The sequence below is a fragment of the Antedon mediterranea genome, chromosome 10, assembly GCF_964355755.1.
Source record: "Antedon mediterranea chromosome 10, ecAntMedi1.1, whole genome shotgun sequence".
NCBI lineage: Eukaryota > Metazoa > Echinodermata > Crinoidea > Comatulida > Antedonidae > Antedon > Antedon mediterranea.
This window is the reverse complement of record NC_092679.1, coordinates 23665456-23674637: the sequence shown is the minus strand read 5'-3', so window position 1 is coordinate 23674637 and position 9182 is coordinate 23665456. Positions and strand designations below refer to the sequence as shown.

The following is a 9182-nucleotide window of genomic DNA, read 5'->3' as shown; positions in this document are numbered from 1 at the left end:
GTCTCCCCCTGTTTAGATACTCATTAACATATCATGCATATTTATGAGCTGTTAGCTAACCATCGTTATTTAGGAATTTCTGAGCTTATGAGTTCGAAAAAATGATAAACTTATTTTGATTTTTTATAAGCGAAATCAATATTTTTTTATATAACTTTATTATAACTACAAAATGGTTTATTCAAAATTTGATTTTTTTCATCTTTATTTTTCATGTTTTGGGGGACAATACAACTTTAAAGGGATTTGTACTATAATAATATAATAATAATAATAATAATATAATGAAATAAGTAAGTTGTTGTAGTAATTTGTATTTTTTAGTAAATATTTATCACATTAATATAATGTACAATTGTATTCTACGTTTGCATTCTTTTTTTAAAGGGATTTGGGCCATAACCAAATAGTTACATTGCCAGCCAATGCATTTGCTGATTTGACAGCCTTGGAAGAACTGTGAGTATATTAAATTAACTTATTTTATTCATTAAAATGGCCTCAAATTAAATACTCTGAACGTCATTCTTCCCCAGGACCCTCAACTGTGGCCCTAGTATCAACTAAGTGACCATGCTCGCTTCGCTTGTTACATATCCCCCTTGTCGGGATGATCCTGGTTCCACTCGTTCCATTCTTTTTTTAACGGTATTAGTAAAATAACCAAATAGGTACTTTGCCAGCCAATGCATTTGCTGATTTTACATTGAAATTTGCGAGTTTGCGAGCGACTTATTTTAACTTTTAACGATCAACGATGATAGCGTCGTCGAACAACGTTGGATGGAAAACAGGCTTAGACAGTGGTGCTTAGTTAACCATGCAGGGCCTTACCACTTTACTGGGATAAAAAATAGCCTAACGGGTGAGATTGCTCCCTATAGTATAATAGAATAGCCTATCAAAACGCTTCAAACAAGCGGATTGATTTGAACAAATTGAGTTTTAAAACTATCGTGTATCGAAACACCTGACATTAAGTCAAATTATGTTTTCAGATTACAAATTATAACTTCCCCACTCGTACACAAATAAAGTTTTTGGAAAAGTAGTTTCAGTTCACTTGAGACTTTTTCAGTTGTGGCATGGTGGACCAAGTCAAAGGTTATAGACGTTTTTGTCTACTTTAAGATAGCACGATTTTGGGATTATCTAAATAGAAATTGAAATCGAAGAATTGATTGATTTTTTGATCATCTTACTTTAAAATTTAAATGCCGACGATGTTTCAAACACTAAAAAATATAAATAACATGACATTGTAGGTAATTACTTAGGCATAACAATAACAAAACAGTCATAACATTAAAGATGTATTGTCCCCCTGAACAAAAAAAAAATTTTTTTTTAAGGCCATTTTAATGATACATAAAAGTTATTCACTTTGAAAAAAAAATTGGATCAAAAAAAAAATTATTTACCTTAGAAAATCGTAATTTAAAGTAAAAAATAGTCAACCGGAAGTCGGTTGGCTGGCAGCCAGCTGGCTTCCGGTTAAATTTAACCCTTGACCTGAATTAGCTTATGAATTATGCATATTGTATGATTCTTGTGCGTGTATGTGACCTCTAGGTCATCAGAAAAAAAATACGACGTGATATGGCGAGACGACGATGTGGGAAAGTTCTGTAGTTTAACAACAACAAAAAACAACTCCTACTTGAAGAAAAGACTATGGCTAGGCCCTAACAGATTGGTAAGTAAGAACTGTAGTTTCTATGGTGCAGCTTTGTTAGTTAGTATAGGAAGCCTAGCTAGCCCATTACAGCTGTACTGGCTATCTAGTGTACTATCCCCTATCTATTGGCTAGGCCTAGAGTAGTAGCTAGTCTAGTAGTGGTAGTAGTACTAGGCCTAGTTGTAGGCCTGAGTGAGGGTTCACCCTGAGTGAGTAGCAGGCCTAGCTAATACTAATAGATACAACTTGTAAGCCTTATTAATAGTTATTGCCAACCTAGCTTTAAATAGGATTAGGCCTATAACATTCATCTGTGAGCATGGAGTAAGGAATAAGGTTTTAGCATGGAGGTATAAAAATAAAATATTTTATACCTCCGTGGTTTTATTGTGACTTGTGTGAATTTCGACACCACCAACTCGTCTTATTTTTAGTATAATATTATAATATTAATAATAGTCTTTAATTTATCATTATTCATATCACTTTTCATTCATTTTAAAACATTTAATTTTTTTTTCTATGTAGAGTTTGTGATTTAAAAAAATTATACATAAGAGCAGCGAAACTCAAAAAGCGAAAACTTGTGAATGGCTGCCAAAAATAGAAAATAAGGTCACCACCAGGGCCAGGAGAGATTATGGTGCTTGGTTTTTCCTTCATGATTAATCAGATTTTAATGCTAATATAAATTTGTGAACATTGTAACTAGGCCTATACTGTACATCCAATAATGTAATTATTTTAGAGAAAATGACCAAATAATCTAAGTTGAATATTTTTTGGAATGTGTACTTTACAGTACTTAGTACCGTTATGTTGAAAATTCTTCCAAAGCAATAACGTTCAAACCAACATTCACACAATTAAACTTTTTATGTACATATTTTAATAAATAATGTCTTTCTTTTAATAGGTATTAACACACTTGAATGAACAATATGAGCAAGTAGTGGAAAATGGTGAAGAAATCAATACAAAATGTGGTAGCAACATTCACAATATTTATTTGAACGTTTCTTACTATGACACTTTAAAATGGATGAACAATCACAGAAGACAAGCTATTGCTGTAATGCCACAATCAACACATCAATTAATAGTTGAAAATAAATTGTCAACAATAATGCAGAAATTCAATGAAATATACTAGTAATTAACTCATTTTTTACTGTACTGTACTGTACTGTAAATCTTCACACATTAAAATTATGGTGATTTTATCTCATGTACTGTAGTAGTATTTTTTATTTATTTAATGCTGTATACAAATGTTATTGCTCTAATTATGAAAACTATACAAAATTTTAAAAGCTGGAAAACAACCAACACATTTGCCTAATGCTTTATGATAGTCATCCAATATTTATCTTGTGTTCCACTACCGAGTCTACTGCCAGTTGCCTTTAAAATGCTGTATGGGTGTAACTTCTGTTCCAGTCTTCATTAGCTTAAGTCTATAAATTGAAAAACAATGATGTATAAATACAAAAGTCAAATAGAAAAGTTAAATATTTCACAATTTATTGCATACATATAATTATTATTTCTGTACATGAATCTGAAGTTTTCAATTTGGGGTACTAATGTACAGTAAGGAATCCCTGAAAAGTGCATCTCCTCCCTAAAAAAGGCCTAGTCTATTTTACTAGTGTTTTCGTTTTGGTTGCTATCAACAACAATCTATTCTACCGTCAACTTCTTTGGTACTGTATGCTGATCATTTTCCAAATGTTCGTTTTTTGTCATCAGTTAGTCTTTTTTAGACTTTAAAATTAATTCGAGCTCCAAATGTATATCAGTGGTACATCAACATAGTAGGCCTATTTCCTGTAGCTAGTTGTGGAGTGATGGCTTAGCTAGGTGAGTACGACATATAGGACCTAGCTAGGCCTCAAAGTGGGTTCCCGTCTACTTTTCTGACCCGATTATCTGCCTGCCTACAGCTGCCACTACACTACACAGTAGTAAACTACAGTACTAACTAGGCCTAGGCCCTACTAGATAGTAGAAGTAGGCTTATATTATAGCCCTAGCCTAGATAGCTAAGCCTATAACTATACGCCAAAAACTATTATAGGAGGATGTGTCATTCATCTAAAATAGAATTCTACTTACCAGCAAATTAACGGCAGAGCTTTTTACATCATACGATCAGGGAAACCCCAGCACTTTCTTCTGTTCTTCGCACATGTTTGTTTACGTGGTGAACAGATCGGATCTCCCCTGTTTGGATACTCATTAACATATCATGCATATGTATGAGCTGTTAGCTAACCATCGTTATTTTGGCATTTCTGAACTTATGAGTTCGAAAAAATGGTAAACTTATTTTGATTTTTTATAAGCGAAATCAATATTTTTTTCGGATTTTTTTTCGGCGAAAGTGAATAACTTTATTATAACTACAAAATGGTCTATTCAAAATTTGATTTTTTTCATCTTTATTTTTCATGTTTTGGGGGACAATACAACTTTAAATAATAACAGAGATATATTAGAGAAAACTCTACAAAATAACTGTTTTTCTTTGATTTCGTGTCGTTCAGCGAAAATATAATTAAGTAAATTGTTGTAGTAATTTTTATTTTGTAGTAAATATATATCACATTAATATGATGTATAATTAATTGTAATTGCATTCTATCTATAAAGGGATTTGAACCATAACCAAATAGTTACATTGCCAGCCAATGTATTTGCTGATTTGACAACATTGGAAGAACTGTGAGTATATTAAACAACCCTTTTTAATTATTAAACCGGCCCCTTGGTCCCACAGGCCCTTTGACATGTACCAGCCAAGCGATGCTCGCTTTCCCATGTATATCCCCCCTGTCGAGACGATCCTATTACCACCGATAATTTGTCATTTTTACGTTTGTATTCTTTCTTTAAAGGGATTTGAGCCATAACCAAATAGTTACATTGCCAGCCAATGCATTTGCTCATTTGACAGCATTGAAATATCTGTGAGTATATAAAGTTAACTTATTTTATTCATTAAAATGGCCTCAAATTAAATACGCTGAAGGTCATAATCCCTGGACCCCCAACTGTGACTCTAGCACCAACGAAGTGATGATGCTCGCTTCGCTTGTTGCATATCAGCCCCACCCTTTGTCGGGATGATCCTGGTGCCAACCCTAATTTATAATTTTTACTTTTGCATTCTTTCTTTAAAGGGATTTGGTCTATAACCAAATAGTTACATTGTCAGCCTATGCATTTGCTGATTTGACAGCATTGAAGACACTGTGAGTATATTAAAGTACTTATGTTAACTTTTAACGATCAACGATGATAGCGTCGTCGAAGAACGTCGGCTGGAAAACAGGCTTAAGACAGTGGTGCATAGTTAACAATGCAGGGCCGTACCACTTTACTGGATAAAAAATAGCCAAACGGGTGAAATTGCTCCATATAGTATAATAGACTAGCCTATCAAAACAAGCGGATTGATTTGAACAAATTGGGTTTTTAAAACTACTCGTGTATCAAAACACCTGACATTAAGTCAAATTATGTTTTCAGATTACAAATTATAACTTTCCCACTCGTACACAAATAAAGTTTTTGGAAAAGTAGTTCCAGTTTACTTGAGACTCAGTACCAGTCCACCACCCGATTCTGTAGCTGTTAGTACATTCAACGTGGAAGACTATTGACAGTCTACCAGAGACCTATCTGACTGTATTAAGTACTTTTAATACACGATATCGCTGTCATTAGGTTCCTATCTGGAGACAATTTGTAACGTTATAGGCTATATTCAATATAAAATCCACTCGGCAACCAGAATAGTATAGTAGCACAGGTTATGGTATTGCCATGCAAGAAAGGCCTAGGCCTAGTCAATTATTGTACGAATTACGTAATTAGTTTAGTAGCTCATCTCCCTTTTTAGCAGGGCATAATGAATATCGTAGCTAGGCTAGGCCTACTAGCGTGAAATCAACCAATTATTTGGGTGGTATGAGGGGGTGGGTAGGAAGTTAAGTACGAGTTGGCATGGGTACGAGTCGACCAGGGTACACCCACTAGCCCCACTACTAGAGCATAGGCTATAGTCCTGCGAGAATGGGAAATCTGGCCTAGATAGGCATAGGCCTAGATTAGGTACGCCGCAAAAAAGCTATCCTATGAGCATAAAAAGGCCTCGTAGTAGAGCCAAAGGTGTTAGCCCACTACTACGGATCACTAATTAATCTATCTAGGCCTAGGCCCGGGCTAGCTAGCCTAGGCCTATAGAGTTAATTTTAAATTAAGTAGGCCTGGTTGGTTGGTTGCTGGGCTTCAGTAATTTCGGTCGCATTTTCGGCCTACTTTTCAGGACATGTGAGAGGTGAGGTAGGTTAGCCCAGCTAGGCTAACCTAACCTGTAAGTAGTATTCTAGCCCATCCATGATGCCTGATGGGTACGAGTTGGCAGCCATTGGTACGAGTTGACCCGTATTCTAGCTAGGGTGTCCTGGTCAACCCGTACCCAAACCAACCCGTATGTAATATAAATATACTTTTTAATAGCATTAAACATGGGTACAGGCGCGCCAGCCCATGATGAGTACGAGCCAGCCCATGATGTGCAGGAGTGGGCCAACATTTTGGGTATGAGTAAACCAAAATTTGGGTACGTTGTTGGCATGGGTACGTGTTGACCTGTATCCTTCTAGCTAATCTTACTAGGCCTAGAGTAGAGTAGGTCTATGCTATACCCAGACCGGTTACAATAATGGTCTATTCATTCTGTTTATACTGTAGCTTTATTGATAGCTGGGTTGGGGCGGCTTTTTCTCATTCTAAAACAGATTTCCTTATCATAATAAAATAATATATGAATTTAAATGTAATATTGTATACATAATATTAGTAATTGCCATTGCATTTATTATAATTATATATTATACGGTTACCCCTTAATTATACTATAGTATAATTTTCTTGTTATATTTTACAATATTTTCTTCATAGTTCAACAATTTTTTCTTTCACAGGAGAAATTATCATACTGAATCATCACACACCAAGTCTCATAAAGCTCTACTGTATTTCTCCAAGGTACTCCAGCTACTGTACATGGTATTGCCTTGAGGCTAAACTACAGTAAACTATATACTGGCACTACCATCATTCCTGGCCCGTCAACCTGGACCACATTACAGTATGGTCCAACACATAAGTACAGTAGTCGTACTACTGATTCAAAATAGTGAATTACACCCTGTGGTCAAGGCTTTATTTGCTCTTATGCTTATTTCCTCTTATGCTTATTTCCTCCAAATACAGAGTACGTAGGGCTTTCAATTTGCTTTTATACCTGTTAATTTAAAAATCGTTTATGCCTATTGTTGCATAAAGTATCAAATTTAGACTGTAAATACTGGGATGATCACCCTAAATTTTCTTTTTCAATTAACAATTTTATATTTCACAGCTGAAAAATGCACTAAAGCATCATATAGAGATTTTTTATTCATAACTGTTAAATTGCATCCCAATACATGGTACCTATATAAAAATACAAAGGCGGCCAACACAGATAGTTTGATATATACAGTACTCTCTTATAAATAGATGTATCTCTCCAAACTACTCCAACTACCTAATTAGCATACTACTGTACACTTTGTAGACAAGAAATAAATTGTATCCACCTAGAGGACTTATGGTAGTACAGTCGATCGTCCTGTCACTGGCCCGGTCAACATAATCTACGCCTAGATTATTACAGTAATTAAAGTACATTATTACAGAGATTTTTTTTTTTTTTGCAGAAGTCAAAGTTATGTGTATAGAAAGCAGTACTCGTATTAAAAACTAAGCAGGTTATATTCTTGTACGCAAACTGGCAGGATGTTTTGAATATTTTTTGTTGTTGAAATGATGGAATCCTAACGTCATTTTCCACGAGCTGGAGAGTGACAAAGACATATTACGACCCTTTTATTTAAATTTATTTGGATAGACCTCCATGTAAATTCATTAAAGGCTATATGATTGTTTTATATTTTAATATGTGATAGTAGATAATCATTGTGCATAATGAAGACTATGAATCTAATATTTACTTGCATTCTCATCTTTTTAAAATTGTATTTATAATGCTGGTAATGAGTTTACTATTGAAAAAGTCATGTTTCCACTTATCTCAAATTGTGGCACACCTCTAACCTTGGTAGAACTGACTGTGTTCTACATGAGTACATTTATTCTGCCATATAGTAGTGTTTCCACCATACTTCAACCTGGTAATTGAATAAATTTCATCGGGGTAAAATTTAAACTAATTATCACCTTTTAACATAAAGTATCCTCCTGAAAAATGTTTGTACTGTACTTCATCTAATATCCATTACTTAATACTAATTTGGGTGATTTATGTCTAACTTCAGGAATGATCTGAGGCTAGAAGAACGAATTTCTGTACATATAATTTATATAAAAAATAAACCAATGTTTTCCTAATAACTTAACCCCTAGGTTGATAACTAACAAAGAAATTATTGAAATTGTGTTCTTACAATATATGTGTACTGTATCTACATATGCATACTGCGTTCAAAAGAAGAATGTTTTATAGTTATTATAGGTTATTTCCAAATATTAAAGGTCTGATATCTAACATAAACTAAAAGTTATCAAACTATGTTTTTGAAAATCTTTATGATATAATAATTATAATAATATGAACATAATATTAAATTATATTGACTATTTTTGATAATCATCATGTCCTTATAAATTCATTTATATTTATTTTGTGGTAATATAGTTTATATATTATGTATTAAATAAATTGGTAAGGCCCTATACTGTTTATATTTAAGGAAAGTTTATATACACTTTTATTTTATGCCTACCAATATTAGTATTAATTGTTTATGTAACTATTTTGTCTAATTGCATTGGATTTTTGTATAGGCCAATGGCATTAATGTTTTTCTCAAAGCAAATTAGCCTAATAATGCCATATTTAGACACATAATTCATTGATTTCTGATATTCTGTACTTGTGTATGCATTACTAAAATAGTAGTTATTTTATTACTTTTATAATGTATAAACATTTATTCATTTTTTTTTTACATTTTTTAATTTAAAAATTATTAAAATACCTATCTACCTTTCTGTTATTGTTACTATTATAATATTTTTTGAGGCAGATTGATTTCAATAAAAAAAAATTAAAACAATTAATTTGACTTATACTGTACTGTGTTAGTTCAGGAGATGAAGTGTGTGTGGGCAGAATCTGGTGTGTTGGAGGTTGGTGATGCGAGGTGTATAGTTGTCACTTTAAGACCTAAATTAGATGTTTTCTGAAGAAAAGAAGTAAGAGGATAGGCTTTCAAACAACTTCAAGAAGATTCACACAGAAATAATTACTTCCCAATAAAATAGTATGTAACAGTGTATATTACAGTACATTGAATAAACTCGAGCGGAAAAATAACACACATAAAAAAACATTCATTTTCTTGTCGAAAAGCGCCCTCTCTAGTTT

General features: G+C 33.3%; 2 long non-coding RNA genes across 2 annotated transcripts; both read left to right on the top strand.

Annotated features, from left to right (window-relative positions):
• The first annotated feature begins 1459 nt into the window (after positions 1-1459).
• LOC140060261 (uncharacterized) lies at positions 1460-2899 on the top strand. The gene is made up of 3 exons (XR_011847307.1): positions 1460-1696; positions 2207-2321; positions 2595-2899. It is a non-coding gene; the product is annotated as an uncharacterized lncRNA (long non-coding RNA).
• A 2009-nt stretch (positions 2900-4908) lies between these two features.
• Positions 4909-8921, top strand: LOC140060386 (uncharacterized). Its single transcript, XR_011847318.1, has 3 exons — positions 4909-4935; positions 6673-6736; positions 7453-8921. It is a non-coding gene; the product is annotated as an uncharacterized lncRNA (long non-coding RNA).
• Positions 8922-9182: the final 261 nt, after the last annotated feature.